Genomic DNA, 15,923 nt, shown 5'->3' on the forward strand with positions numbered 1-15,923 from the left:
GAGGGTTATGGGACTCCTTCCACTCACGCCACTGTGGTTTCCTTTTGCATTTGGCAAGCTTTGAGTAAAAGAAGGCTTTCCTTGGCTTTTCTAGGTAAGTTAGTCTTTCCATGAGCCCAGAGATGGGGAAAGGTGTCTAGAAACTCCCACCATACTTTGTCCTTCCTGCTCATTGCCTAGAGGGAAACCACTGTAGTTTTACTTGAGTTGTCTTTCTGATGGTCCCTTTGTAAGACTCATTTCCATTGTGATCAACTCTTCACAGGCCACAAAGACCCCATTTATCACTGTCACTCACTAAGCCTCAGAGGTTCCAGCAGCTACTGTTATGGTCAGGTAGGAAGGCTGCTAAACCGACTTAGAGCATGACAGCGCAGAAGTGTGGTGAATGACTTTGCCAGCCATCATAGGCATAACTTCGTCGGGCCTGTACAAAGGCACAGAACCATAAGGACGACCTCTCAGTAGATGTGATTACTCTCTAGCATGAACCATTTTGAAATCCCAGCCTTTGACTGTAGGAGCTAAAGGTAGACAGACAAGAGAAGCTTCATTTCCTGAGAATTCCAGAGCTCCTTCTATGAATGTGAATTAGTATTTCCTTTGTCCTAGCTGGTTACTCATCTTTTCATTCATTGGTTTCTTTGCCATACCATTTCCCTCAACCCACAATCCCCTCCTAACTTATTTTTTTTAGGAAGAATGCTCTTTCATTGTGCACATGAGTGGATGAAGACTCGCTGGTGTATGGATGAATTTAATGACTTTCCAGATATAGAACCTTATGCAGTTGCTATATTCATTTTCTTGAAAAAGTAGGTTTATATCATGTTACATCATTATTTTCAGCCCTAGACTCTGTTAATTTCCCACTCAATGGTGTGGGAAAATAAAAACCATTGTTTTATGCATCTTAATTTATGCCCTGTAAAAACACTAATAGATAAAGAATTCTCCAAATTGGAACCGTGATGACTGAATTGGATTTTTTTAAGAGTATGGTTTTCCAAAGAGTTTATAGAGAAACATTCTTAAAAGGGCTGAGGATTTTTGCACAGCATTAATTTCATTGCACAAGTCTATTTTGGGTACATGTTGTCAACAGATCCTAGTGGCTAGTTTATTTCACATGCACAGTTCACATACTAGGATATAATGCCAAGAGAAATCATAACCAAGTCCATGGCCTCAAGTCTTGGTCTGCAGAACACAGAAAAGTCAAATGAGAATGCAGACACAGCCTGGTAGGCTTGTATACACGATTCTAGAAGCCTGTAGTCCTGGTTCTAGGCTTAGATTTGCTTCTACCTATAAGTAAGACCTAGGATAAACCATTTATACACTCCAGTTTCATCTGGACAATAAAGGAAACGGGCTTGATGATCTTGGAGGTCTCTCCCAACCTTCCAGTCTAGGGAAGAGAGGCAGAGATATCCTTATTAAAACTCCATTTTCCAATAAGACCTTTTGTTTCAAGAAGCTATCATTCCCTCCTTAGGCAGTTAAATTCGTTTCACCTGAAAACTAATTTCAAGGGAAGAAGTTAGTTGTCATGGAGGTTAAGTTCAGAGTGGGAGTCATGAAGGGAGAGATTGTGATTGGCTGAGACTTTTGGAATCTGACCTACTTGTTCTACTTCTGGCTTCCTTCTTCATATAATTTTCAAGGGCCAGAAGAGGTAGGCTTCAGACCATCCCCTTCCTCTAAGCCTTCCTGTCCTTCTACCCCAGAACAGCATACCTCAAGTCCAAACATCAAAGATAGAGGGCAGAAAAAGGAGTGTCCATCCTGAACTATAGAAGAAGCTGAGTCCTGGGTCTATGATCTGAGTCTTCCGGGCTTGATCTTGATATGTTAACAGAAGCTAAAAGAATCTAGAAAATCCTTTCTGTCTGGGATAAGCTTGGATTTCAAGATTATTGGCCTGCTGAAAAATCTAAGTTTTGTCTTTGCTTTGTATTCCTTTGTAGCAATCCTAAACCTCCCCAAGGCAAATAAATGGGCACGTCTGAAAGAATTAGGGAAGAGAAGGAACAGGAAATGCAAAGAAGAGAAGAACAGGAATATATTTCACAAAATAGTTTCCCTATTACATTAGCAATAGGTTATGTGGTATGAAAACAGAGACGAGAGGAAAAGGAAATGGGAAAAGCAAGAAAAGATCAAATGAGCTTACTTCTAATACATGGGTATAATGCCAACTCAACCTTAACTGATGTATTCGGGAGGATCTCTCACTCTCCCATTTGTCCTCTCTTGTAGTCTGGCTATAACATACAAAGATGTGAACTTAATTTGTGACAAAAGATCATGCCACACTATACATGTCTAAATAATATACATTTTCTTGAAATTATACCTATTACCTACCGTCCTGACCTAATTTCAGAGGTACCAATAATTTTAATGTAATTTATTGAAATACACATACAGAAAAAGACACATATTCTACCCTCAAGTCAATAACTATTCATGAAGTGGATATACCTATATAACCAGCAGCCAGATCAACAAACAGACCATTATCAGTACCCAGAAACTTCCTCGTACTCTCTCCCAATCACTACAGGCCCCCACCAACGATAAATCCTAGCCTGACTCTTAACACTACCAATTAATTATACCGGTCTCTGAACTGCATATACCCTATGTACTCCTTTGTGCTTGACTCTCTTACTGGACATTGTAAGATTCATCCATGTTGTTGATATAGTTGTAGTTCATTAATTCTCAGGCTATAAGTTATTCCACTGTATGATTATACCACAACTTTTTATTTATTACACTGGAGATGGACATTTCGGGTTTTTTTACAGTTTGGAGCTACTTTCAGTTTGAATAGTACTGCTATGAACATTTTTGTACAGACCTTTTGAGAAACATATGAACATATTGCTGTTGGGTTTATACCTAGAAGTGGAATTGCTGGGTCACAGAGAACATACATTTATAATGAATAAATTCTGCTAACAGTTTTCCAAAGTGATTACACTGTCACCAGCAGTACATGAGAGTTCCAGGTGATCCTATCCTCACTCACACATGACATTCTTAGTCTTTTTCACTAGAGCCATTCTAGTGGGTAAGTAGTGATATTGCGCTGTAATTTTAACTTGATGTGGGGAAGCAGTGTGCGTGTGTGTGTGTGTGTGTGTGTGTGTGTGTTTTCATCAAGTGATGCAACTCAAGGCTGAAGAATGTTTAGGTCCCAACACTGGATCTCACTTGGTGAAGTTTGACAGAGATTCATTTTCCTTATCTATTGAATGAGATAGCACTTGAAGAGAACCGTGTCCAACAGTAGCTAGCCATCTTAATTTATATCAATCTATACAAATACATACACACAGAGAGATAAAGAGAGAGAGATGGATAGATAGATGACAGGTGATGATAGATGACTGATAGATAGAGAAATAGATAGATGATAGACAGACACGTTTTCTTATATTTCCAGACAGAGTTAAGACGCGCATTACACAGATCACTTCCTGTGGAACACACCTCTGTTAAGGGAATCCAGAAACCGAGAGAATAGTCACCATTCAGGATGTTGGGAGACACAACAAAAGGAACAGCTTCATCCTCTCCTCAGGGAACACAATCATCTCAAACAGTACCCATCTTAAGGTAGAGTGCAAGGGGATGCCCAGGGAACTTTGGCAAAATGAAAGGATAAGAAATTTTGAGAACACAGTGTGTTCTAATGGTTCTTAAAAATATGATCTTCTTTGAAAACTAAAATTACTTTTGACTCTGAGCTATCACGTGTGTGTTGGGACATAGTATTCACAAGATCTGAAGCTGTTTATAATTCTGGTCCAACCACATCAAAATCTTTGAATTTGTAGTACACGATGGGTTTCAAGGAGCTTTCTTATCTATTGGTCTTTTCTCTCAATCTAATTAAAGTGTTTACCCAGGATAAATCCCTCTTTACCTGAAATTGCTAAATCCTGCTTTAGCCTGTTGAGTTTTACTGGAGGCCAGAAGACAGTCAGATCTCACAATTGGAGAGAGAGAAGCTTTGGCTCACTGGCCTTCATGTTGGAGAGTATTATTTCTGACCACTAAACTCTTCAAACATTATCTGCTTATTCTTGCCAATTCCCCAGCAACTTTCAGTGAATGAGTTGGAAAGCTGGGTTACCCTCTTCTAAAATAGGAAGGGCCTCAGGGGTGCCCTTCTATGCCTGAGGGCAATGGAAGCATGTCTCCTGCACTCATTTGCTGGGTGTGGTCCACACTGGAATTACCTGATTGATTTCCCAACTATCATCACATTTCATCTCCCTTTACCTTGTCTCAGGAGTGAGGTAATGCACACAACTTAGACAGAAACACTCGAACGCAGTACGTTTCTCCATGACAGCTAGCTTTTGTCACATCAGAAAATCTTGATCTTCATGATGCCAAAAAAATCTATTTTCTAGAAAATGTCTAGTCTTTCTCTGTCAGTTCATACCATTTCCTCAGTCTAATAGCTGGCCTCAGATCTGGACTAAAGCTGAGGGAAGGTGAATGCCTTTAACTCCTTAAATCAACACAACCACATCTTTCCATGGGAAATAGTAGGTGCTTTGGAGCCAAGCAGAAGTAGGTTAGAATCCTCCCTCTGGCACTTGCTAACTATGGGAGCTGAGGCTAGTTACCTAAGCCCTCTCAGATTCAGTTTTCCCATTTGTAAAGTGGGAAAACTAGGTTTGTTACTAGGTTTAAATTAGATACTTCAAGTAAAAAAAAAACTTACCCCAATCCTCAATAAATGTTAGGTATTACTATTATTACCATTTTTGTCCCATTAACCCCATCACAAACTGTAGCATTTGTTATTAAACTCGTCCCAAGGACGGAGGGGAAGATGGCGGAAGAGTAAGATGTGGAGATCACCTCCCTCCCCACAGATACACCAGAAATACATCTACACGTGGAACAACTCCTACAGAACACCTACTGAACGCTGGCAGAAGACCTCAGACCTCCCAAAAGGCAAGAAACTCCCCCACGTACCTGGACAGGGCAAAAGAAAAAAGAATAAACAGAGACAAAAGGATAGGGACGGGACCTGCACCAGTGGGAGGGAGCCGTGAAGGAGGAAAGGATTTCACACACTAGAAGCCCCTTCGCGGGTGGAGACTGCGGGTGGCAGAGGGGGGCGCTTCGGAGCCACGGAGGAGAGCACAGCAACAGGGGTGCGGAGGGCAAAGCAGAGAGATTCCCGCACAGAGGATCAGGGCCGATCGGCACTCACCAGGCCAAGAGGCTTGTCTGCTCACCTTCTGCTCACCTGCAGGCTCAGGCTTCGGTCGGTCGGAGCGCCGGGAGAGGACTGGGGTTGGCGGCGTGAACACAGCCTGCAGGGGGTTACTGCACCACGGTTAGCCGGGAGGGAGTCCGGGAAAAGTCTGGAGGTGCTGAAGAGGCAAGAGACTTTTTCTTCCCTCTTTGTTTCCTGGTGCGCGAGGGGAGAGGATTAAGAGCGCAGCTTAAAGGAGCTCCAGAGACGGGCGCGAGCCGCGGCTAAAAGCGCGGACCCCAGAGACGGGCCTGAGACGCTAAGGCTGCTGCTGCCGCCACCAAGAAGCCTGTGTGCGAGCACAGGCCACTCTCCACACCCCGCTTCTGGGGAGCCTGTCCACCTCACTACTGCCAGGGTCCCGGGATTCAGGAACAACTTCCCCGGGAGAACGCACGGTGCGCCTCAGGCTCGTGCAACGTCACGCCGGCCTCTGCCGCAGCAGGCCCGCCCCGCACTCCGTGCCCCTCCCTCCTCCCGGCCTGAATGACGCCGACCTACACGCAGAGGCGGGGCCAAATCCAAAGCTGAGCCCCGGGAGCTGTGAGAACAAAGAAGAGAAAGGGAAATCTCTCCCAGCAGCCTCAGAAGCAGCGGATTAAAGCTCCACAATCAACTTGATGTACCTGCATCTGTGGAATACCTGAATAGACAACGAATCATCCCAAATTAAGGAGGTGGACTTTGAGAGCAAGATTTATGATTTTTTCCCCTTTTCCGCTTTTTGTGAGTGTGTATCTGTATGCCTCTGTGTGAGATTTTTTCTGTATAGCTTTACTTCCACCATTTGTCCTAGGGTTCTATCCGTCCGTTTTTTTTTTAATTTTTTTTATTTTTCTTAATAATTATTTTTTATTTTAATAAATTTATTTTATTTTATCTTACTTTATTTTATTTTACTTCACCTTCCTTCTTTCTTTCTTTATTTCCTTCCTTCCCTACTTCCGTTCTTCCTTCCTCCCTCCTTTCTTTCTTTCTTTCTTTCTTTCTTTCTTCTTCTACTAATTATTTCTTTCTACTTTTTCTCCCTTTTCCTCTGAGCCGTGTGGATGAAAGGCTCTTGGTGCTGCAACCAGGAGTCAGTGCTGTGCCTCTGAGGTGGGAGAGCCAACTTCAGGACACTGGTCCACAAGATACCTCCCAGCTCCACGTATTATCAAACAGCAAACATCTCCCAGAGATCTCCATCTCAACACCAGCACCCAGCTTCACTCAACGACCAGCAAGCTACAGTGCTGGACATCCTATGCCAAACAACTAGCAAGACAGGAACACAACCCCACCCATTAGCAGAGAGGCTGCCTAAAATCATAATAAGTCCACAGACACCCCAACACACCACCAGACGTGGACCTGCCCACCAGAAAGATAAGATCCAGCCTCATCCACCAGAACACAGGCATTAGTCCCCTCCACCAGGAAGCCTACACAACACACTAAACCAACCTTAGCCACTGGGAACAGACACCAAAAACAATGGGAACTAGGAACCTGCAGCCTGCAAAAAGGAGACCCCAAACACAGTAAGATAAGCAAAATGAGAAGACAGAAAAACACACAGCAGATGAAGGAGCAAGATAAAAACCCACCAGACGTAACAAATGAAGAGGAAATGGGCAGTCTACCTGAAAAAGAATTCAGAATAATGATAGTAAAAATGATCCACAATCTTGGAAATAGAATAGACAAAATGCAAGAAACATTTAACAAGGACCTAGAAGAACTAAAGATGAAACAAGCAACGATGAACAACACATTAAATGAAATGAAAACTACTCTAGATGGGATCCGTAGCAGAATAACTGAGGCAGAAGAACGGATAAGTGACCTGGAAGATAGAATAGTGGAACTAACTACTGCAGAGCAGAATAAAGAAAAAAGAATGAAAAGAACTGAGGACAGTCTCAGAGACCTCTGGGACAACATTAAATGCACCAACATTCGAATTATAGGGGTTCCAGAAGCAGAAGAGAAAAAGAAAGGGACTGAGAAAATATTTGAAGAGATTATAGTTGAGAAGTTCCCTAATATGGGAAAAGAAATGGTTAATCAAGTCGAGGAAGCACAGAGAGTGCCATACAGGATAAATCCAAGGAGAAATATGTCAAGACACATATTAAACTGTCAAAAATTAAATATAAAGAAAACATATTAAAAGCAGCAAGGGAAAAACAACAAATAACACACAAGGGAATTCCCATAAGGTTAACAGCTGATCTTTCACCAGAAACTCTGCAAGGCAGAAGGGACTGGCAGGACATATTTAAAGTGATGAAGGAGAAAAACCTGCAACCAAGATTACTCTACCCAGCAAGGACCTCATTCAGATTTGATGGAGAAATTAAAATCTTTACAGACAAGCAAAAGCTGAGAGAGCTCAGCACCACAAAACCAGCTTTACAACAACTGCTAAAGGAACTTCTCTAGGCAAGAAACAAAAGAGAAGGAAAAGACCTACAATAATGAACCCAAAACAATTAAGAAAATGGGAATAGGAACATACATATCGATAATTACCTTGAATGTAAATGGACTAAATGCTCCCACCAAATGACACAGATTGGCTGAATGGATACAAAAATAAGACCCATATATTTGCTGTCTACAAGAGACCCACTTCAGACCTAGAGACACATACAGACTGAAAGTAAGGGGATGGAAAAAGATATTTCATGTAAATGGAAACCAAAAAAAAGCTGGAGTAGCAATTCTCATATCAGACAAAATAGACTTTAAAACAAACACTATTACAAGAGACAAAGAAGGACACTACATAATGATCAAGGGATCGATCCAAGAAGATATAACAATTGTAAATATTTATGCACCCAACATAGGAGCACCTCAATACATAAGGCAAATACTAACAGCCATAAAAGGGGAAATCGACAGTAACACATTCGTAGTAAGGGACTTTAACACCCCACTTTCACCCATGGACAGATCATCCAAAATGAAAATAAATAAGGAAACACAATCTTTAAATGATACATTAAACAAGATGGACTTAATTGATATCTATAGGACATTCCATCCAAAAACAACAGAATACACATTTTTCTCAAGTGCTCATGGAACATTCTCCAGGATAGATCATATCTTGGGTCACAAATCAAGCCTTGGTAAATTTCAGAAAATTGAAATTGTATCAAGTATCTTTTCCGACCACAACGCTATGAGACTAGATATCAATTACAGGAAACGATCTGTAAAAAATACAAACACATGGAGGCTAAACAATACACTACTTAATAACGAAGTGATCACTGAAGAAATCAAAGAGGAAATAAAAAATACCTAGAAACAAATGACAATGGAGACATGACGACCCTAAACTTTTGGGATGCAGCAAAAGCAGTTCTAAGAGGGAAGTTTATAGCAATACAATCCTACCTTAAGAAACAGGAAACATCACGAATAAACAACCTGACCTTGCACCTCAAGCAATTGGAGAAAGAACAACAAAAAAACCCAAAAGTTAGCAAAAGGAAAGAAATCATAAAAATCAGATCAGAAATAAATGAAAAAGAAATGAAGGAAACAGTAGCAAAGATCAATAAAACTAAAAGATGGTTCTTTAAGAAGATAAACAAAATTGATAAACCATTAGCCAGACTCATCAAGAAAAAAAGGGAGAAGACTCAAATCAATAGAATTAGAAATGAAGAAGGAGAAGTAACAACTGACACTGCAGAAATACAAAAGATCATGAGAGATTACTTCAAGCAACTCTGTGCCACTAAAATGGACAACCTGGAAGAAATGGACAAATTCTTAGAAATGCACAACGTGCCAAGACTGAATCAGGAAGAAATAGAAAATATAAACACACCAATCACAAACACTGAAATTGAAACTGTGATTAAAAATCTTCCAACAAACAAAAGCCCAGGACCAGATGGCTTCACAGGCAAATTCTATGAAACATTTAGAGAAGAGCTAACACCTATCCTTCTCAAACTCTTCCAAAATATAGCAGAGGGAGGAACACTCCCAAACTCATTCTACGAGGCCACCATCACCCTGATACCAAAACCAGACAAGGATGTCACAAAGAAAGAAAACTACAGGCCAATATCACGATGAACATAGATGCAAAAATCCTCAACAAAATATTAGCAAACAGAATCCAACAGCACATTAAAAGGATCATACACCATGATCAAGTGGGGTTTATTCCAGGAATGCAAAGATTCTTCAATATACACTAAACAATCAATGTGATAAACCATATTAACAAACTGAAGGAGAAAACCCATATGATCATCTCAATAGATGCAGAGAAAGCTTTTGACAAAATTCAACACCCATTTATGATAAAAACCCTGCAGAAAGTAGGCATAGAGGGAACTCTCCTCAACATAATAAAGGCCATATATGACAAACCCACAGCCAACATCATCCTCAATGGTGAAAAACTGAAAGCATTTCCACTAAGATCAGGAACAAGACAAGGTTGTCCACTCTCACCACTCTTGTTCAACATAGTTTTGGAAGTTTTAGCTACAGCAATCAGAGAAGAAAAGGAAATAAAAGGAATCCAAATTGGAAAAGAAGAAGTAAAGCTGTCACTGTTTGCAGATGACATGATACTCTACATAGAGAATCCTAAAGATGCTACCAGAAAACTACTAGAGCTAATCAATGAATTTGGTAAAGTAGCAGGATACAAAATTAATGCACAGAAATCTCTGGCATTCCTATACACTAATGATGAAAAATCTGAAAGTGAAATAAAGAAAACCCTCCCATTTATCATTGCAACAAAAAGAATAAAATATCTAGGAATAAACCTACCTAAGGAGACAAAAGACCTGTATGCAGAAAATTATAAGACACTGATGAAAGAAATTAAAGATGATACAAATAGATGGAGAGATATACCATGTTCTTGGATTGGAAGAATCAACATTGTGAAAATGACTCTACTACCCAAAGCATTCTACAGATCAATGCAATCCCTATCAAACTACCACTGGCATTTTTTACAGAACCAGAACAAAAAATCTCACAATTTGTATGGAAACACAAAAGACCCTGAATAGCCAAAGCAATCTTGAGAGCAAAATACGGAGCTGGAGGAATCAGGCTCCCTGACTTCAGACTATACTACAAAGCTACAGTAATCAAGACAGTATGGTACTGGCACAAAAACAGAAAGATAGATCAATGGAACAGGATAGAAACCCCAGAGATAAACCCACGGACATATGGTCACCTTATCTTTGATAAAGGAGGCAGGAATGTACAGTGGAGAAAGGACTGCCTCTTCAATAAGTGGTGCTGGGAAAACTGGACAGCTACATGTAAAAGTATGAGATTAGATCACTCCCTTACACCATACAAAAAAATAAGCTCAAAATGGATTAAAGACCTAAATGTAAGGCCAGAAACTATCAAACTCTTAGAGGAAAACATAGGCAGAACACTCTATGACATAAATCACAGCAAGATCCTTTTTGACCCATCTCCTAGGGAAATGGAAATAAAAACAAAAATAAACAAATGGGACCTAATGAAACTTCATAGCTTTTGCACAGTAATGGAAACCATAAACAAGACCAACCCTCAGAATGGGAGAAAATATTTGCAAATTAAGCAACTGACAAATGATTAATCTCCGAAATTTATAAGCAGCTTATGCAGCTCAATAACAAAAAACCAAACAACCCGATCCAAAAATGGGCAGAATACCTAAATAGAGATTTCTCCAAAGAAGATATACAAACTGCCAACAAACACATGAAAGAATGTTCAACATCATTCATCATTAGAGAAATGCAAATCACGACTACAATGAGATATCATCTCATACCAGTCAGAATGGCCATCATCAAAAAATCTGGAAACAATAAATGCTGGAGAGGGTGTGGAGAAAAGGGAACACTCTTGCACTGCTGGTGGGAATGTGAATTGGTACAGCCACTATGGAGAACAGTATGGAGGTTCCTTAAAAAACTAAAAATAGAACTACCATATGACCCAGCAATCCCACTATTGGGCATATACCCTGAGAAAACCATAATTCAGAAAGAGTCGTGTACCCCAATGTTCATTGCAGCTCTATTTACAATAGCCCAGAGATGGAAACAACCTAAGTGTCCACCACCAGATGAATGGATAAAGAAGATGTGGCACATATATACAATGGAGTATTACTCAGCCATAAAAAGAAACGAAACTGAGCTATTTGTAATGAGGTGGATAGACCTAGAGTCTGTCATACAGAGTGAAGTAAGTCAGAAAGAGAAAGACAAATACCATATGCTAACACATATATATGGAATTTAAGGAAAAAAATGTCATGAAGAACCTAGGCGTAAGACAGGAATAAAGACAAAGACCTACTAGAGAATAGACTTGAGGATATGAGGAGGGTGAAGGGTAAGCTGTGACAAACGAGAGAGAGGCATATATGTTGGTAGACATATATACACTACCAAACGTAAGGTAGATAGTCAGTGGAAAGCAGCCGCATAGCACAGGGAGATCAGCTCGGTGCTTTGTGACCGCCTGGAGGGGTGGGATAGGGAGGGTGGGAGGGAGAGAGACGCAAGAGGGAAGAGATATGGGAACATACGTATATGTATAACTGATTCACTTTGTTATAAAGCAGAAGCTAACACACCATTGTAAAGCAATTATACTCCAATAAAGATGTAAAAAAAAAAAAAAAAAAAAAACCTTGTCCCATATCTCCAGGCCCTTTCTGCTTCAGTGAATTTTGGCCTGATTCCCAACAGCCCAAACCTGCTTTCTCTGGGCACCAAAGACTACTTTGTCCACTCATGTGGCAGGTCAGATGTGAGAGGAATTAATCCTTCCTGGAAGCAGTTCTCAACAAGAACAGACAGGAGTTGGTATAAAAATACCTCAGCTCCCTCACTCCTAGGGTAGGATAAATTTCAAGGATATGTTCTATCGACAGTGACTCTCAGAAATGCCCCAGTGGGATTAAGCTCCAAAGGCCCAAGTCAGTAACTAACTAGCTTAGTGACCTACACTTTGTTGGCTGCCTTCCCTTCCCTGTCTCTCTTCCCCATTTCCCTCCTAGTATTTCATTCACCTCCCAAACCAACCACTTACACTGAATCCTCATCTTAGGCAGGGACAGCTTCCAAGGGAATACAAGCTAAGACACAAACCAATGGCGCCACAAAGGACAGAGCTATGTTGTGCTATGTATGATTTTGGAAATCTCACAGTTACTGAGTCAGAGTGACAATTTCAAGGGTGGCAGGGATGGGAGGTCGGCAAACACTGGGACCTGCCCTCTGAAGATTTGGGTTTGACGAGCTCTGCCATTTGCTAGCTGATAAAAATTGACAACTCGTGTGACTGTTATCAATCTATCTTGGTCGATTTAATATGAAGATAAAATGGCTGCTGTACTGCAAATTGTGTTGTGAGGACCCAATAAGAAAATAATCTTAAAACTACTACAACTGTGCCTTACTCAGTAAGTATTTATGGGCATTAAATGAAGAAGTGAATGACTTGTATGAAGGAATGAGATGTAAAAATTCCAAATGATACAAAAAAATAAGGTCTCCTGATATACTCACGTGAAAGAAAACTTCCCTAACAGCCACTGCCCTTACTCTGCACCCAGTTCCTACTCATCGTCATCTGTTCTCTAAAGAAAAAGAAACCACTATGTCTTCTCAACAAGGGCCAGGGCCAACACCAGCTCCATCACACTACATCAAATGATAACGGTAAATTCTACTCACTTTGGACCCCCAAAATTCAATTGTTTCACACCTTATAGACAAACTCCTTGACCATCTGTCTGAACCTATTGCTTTTTATTTGGATGCTTAGTATTATGAAACAGGTAATGAGCATGAATTTTTTTTCCAACCTTCAGGTGTAAGATGTATCACAAGTTTTCATGGTCCATGGGAGACTGAAGACTCCATGGACTGTATCCGTCTCTCTGGCCAATTTAGCAGCAGTGACATTTTGGAGGTTGCCAAGGCTAAAGCACTGGGTGTTCTGTCCCTCAGCAACTATGAGACCTTTTCAAAGATGCTGCTACTTTCCGAAGCATCGTGTTAAAGCAGGACTCAAGTGCTTACCTTTAGAGAACCCACCCTCTTCTTTCATCCTTTCATTCTCCTTTGAACAATCCAAATTGTTGCGTTCTCTCTTGGGGCAAGAGAATTCCTTCAATCTGACAAACATGACTATCTTCTTGACACCTAAAAAGGAAATACCTCTCTTTTGTTAGCAATGAACAAAGAGCAAAAAAACAAGAGTTGTTCATTTTTCCACTAGAAAATCTTTTCCTGTACACATAGTTTTGCTCATTACATCACAGCTCATTACATCATCACCTCCAAATAGTGCTGGGGGACAGATGCTGATGTCTGTTGGAAATAATTAAGCCATAGGAAGCAAAATAAACTGAGAGGCATTTGTGTTTCCCCAACTTATTTCCTCAACTTACTTAGTATTGGGGTACCAAACATGGCTCATGGTCACAAGACTCTGGCTATGGTAAGCAAAAGAGAATATCACTGAAGGGACATTAAGGATGCGAAATCGTCAAAAGGCCAGAAGACCCAACTTAGAAAGTGAACAACACACAGAGAAATCTAAAGACTTGGCAACTGGAGCCACAACAGACGTCTTGCAACAAGAACTGTCAGGTCCATACAATGTCCCATTGATGTTACGATGACTTCCAAGCCTCCCACATCTTTGCATCTCTCCCTCAGAGCCAAAGTTCCCAGAAAAAGGGAGTAATTGGCAAGGTCATTTGTCTTCCTTTGGCTGCAGTGCCACAGAGAAAGAGGGAAGCAGTCTCCTCCCAGACAGATTATCCACAAGGAAAGATTTCCCCCAAACGGTGAGGAAGGGGATCAATGTAAAAGGGGAGATTAAATAATGAAGGACAAAATTCCATCATTGACACTCACCAATTATTAATCTTTAGTAGGTCTCTTCTTTTCTAGGTCTGTTTCATCGTCTGTAAATGAGAGTGTTGGTCTCAATAATACTTGATTCCTTCCAGCCCTCAAAGATTCTATCACCTGCTCCCCACTTCTTCCTCTGATAGTTATATCTCTGGGGGTCAGCATTAGAGAGAGCTTAGAGATGGGTAGCATCTAACCAGGGGTGAGAACAAACAAATGTTTAGTGGAATTAAGTTCATCATAAAGAAAAAAAAATTGGTCTGATATTCCACTGACATGTCTCCCTGTTTGCCTATATAGTCCCAAGAACCACCATTTATTTTATTCAATCACAAGGGAAAAATGCTTCATTTCCTTCTTCCTGCCAAATGGCTTTCTCCATGCTGATTCTGCTCTTGGGTCTCTTTTAGACCGAAAACATTTGTTTCTCTGGACTGAAGGAATCTTCCTGAACTTTTCTCCAAATCCTCCACTTCACGGCCTTATGCACTTGAATTATCCAACTAACCAAATCTAGAAAGCTCATAATTTATTTATTAAACTACAATTTAATTGTTCCCAGTTGCCCGTGTAGTTTCTCCTTTGAAGAGCTAAACTGATTGTTTTTTAAAATCAATCATTTCAGCTATTTCAGGCTTTTATTCTCTGAAGCATGTCTTTCTGTTTTTGTTTTTGGTTTTTTAAATTCCTTTTTCATTCTGGATTAAAAATTGTTTTACCACCCTTTTTCCCAACCATCATCAATGACTAAAAATAACAAACTTTGATTCTTTCTGTCCATTATTTTTAGCGAGACCTTCAAAGAATACTCTGTATTCATTTCTCTTCTGTGCAGACCTCTCCAGCTCCCCTATCATTTCCGTTTAGCAAACAGGACAATTGGTCTGAAATGATTTGTTTCTCTCTCTCAGATCTTTACACAGCTCTCCTTGCTTTCTCCAGTGTATTAGGCACATACTATCTTTGTTAGGTTCCACATTCTTTTTTTCAGAAGGCCTGCGGTTCTTTGAGCTTTAATTATGGTGTCTTAAAAGATTCTTCAGCTGCTTTCATGCTCGTGAATTTTCTACTTCCTCTTACGGCACCTTATTCACCAGATTTCTTAATTCTCCAAAATTTACTTTCTTGAAATCCGATACCTTCGTACAGCCTCATTGTTCGAACCTACCTCTCATTATTCTCAATGTGAGTCATCTGTGGACATGGAAACCCTTTTGCCTGCCAGACTGCTATCTTCAAATAACAATGTTTTACTTCTCCTTCCACCCCACTGCAAAAAGCTACATATATTATTATTTCTCCCCAGAAATTTAGAATCTCTAAACCTAATCAAAATTCTAACATATCATTAAATCGAGATCTTTTATTTATGACCAAAATGCTATAATAATTCTCAGCTTTCCATTTATCTCTCAATCCAGTAAACACCTTTGTTAGAAGGATCAGGCCAGAATAACCTAGCACAGTGTCAGACTTTGTCTTCAACCATCAGTGATCAGTTTCTTAAAGAGATGCAACTAATCTAGAAAGAAGGAAATATTGTCTATGATCTCAATATCTGAATCAATTGAAAAGAATTACAAAGAAAGTTAAGGTTCTGGAGAAGCTGGAAGTATACATACTAAATGTAAGAGCATCTACCTTTTTAAAAGCAAGTTACACACATATATATGGAATCTAAAAAAAAAAAAGGGTTCTGAAGAACC

At 40.2% G+C, this 15,923-nt stretch overlaps 1 long non-coding RNA gene across 2 annotated transcripts in view; it reads right to left on the reverse strand.

Moving 5' to 3' along the window:
• Positions 1-15,923, reverse strand: part of LOC307188275 — a 78,922-nt gene that overhangs the window by 30,487 nt on the left and 32,512 nt on the right. For both annotated transcript variants that reach the window (XR_013828880.1, XR_013828881.1), the window contains exons 2-3: positions 14,221-14,409; positions 13,378-13,500 (exon numbers count right to left, since the gene is read on the reverse strand). This is a non-coding gene — a long non-coding RNA (uncharacterized lncRNA). The remainder of the gene's footprint in view (positions 1-13,377; positions 13,501-14,220; positions 14,410-15,923) is intronic.

This window comes from Stenella coeruleoalba, assembly GCF_951394435.1.
Source record: "Stenella coeruleoalba genome assembly, chromosome: 6".
In the NCBI taxonomy this organism is placed as follows: Eukaryota; Metazoa; Chordata; class Mammalia; order Artiodactyla; family Delphinidae; genus Stenella; species Stenella coeruleoalba.